Here is a 459-nt window from a genome sequence, read left to right as displayed (position 1 = left end):
TTACAACAGAAAGCACAAGATTTACATTTATAATCTAAAACGTGAGTTGACTCATTACACTGCTGAGCGCAGATGTCCCTTTCCTACCCACCCTGCTGGAGGCTTGGCGTGTCTCCAATGCACAGTTACAGCTGCTAGCCTCTGCCCTCCCTTTCTGCCAACAAGCTCCAGCCTCCCCAGCAAGAACAGCCCAGAGCAGTGGTTGTGGAGAGGCAGGCCTTATAGACAGTGGGGGTGAAGCCTTCTGGGCAAGGGCACAGCACTGCACTGAGGGTCCTGGCTCAGGCTGGGGTCCTCACCACCCAACGTGCTTAGTGATGCAATACTTCCTTTACAGCAGCCCAAAGGCATTTCCCTCCCCCAGCTGCAAACCCAGCCAATGTGCTTGGGACAGAGTGAGTCAGCTTCTGAGGAATCTGGAGCAAAGCACTTTCCTTGACCCAGAAGGACCTAATTACT

This window comes from Octodon degus, unplaced genomic scaffold (genome assembly GCF_000260255.1).
Source record: "Octodon degus isolate 3935 unplaced genomic scaffold, OctDeg1.0 scaffold00067, whole genome shotgun sequence".
Taxonomy (NCBI): Eukaryota; Metazoa; Chordata; class Mammalia; order Rodentia; family Octodontidae; genus Octodon; species Octodon degus.
This window is presented reverse-complemented; position numbering follows the sequence as displayed.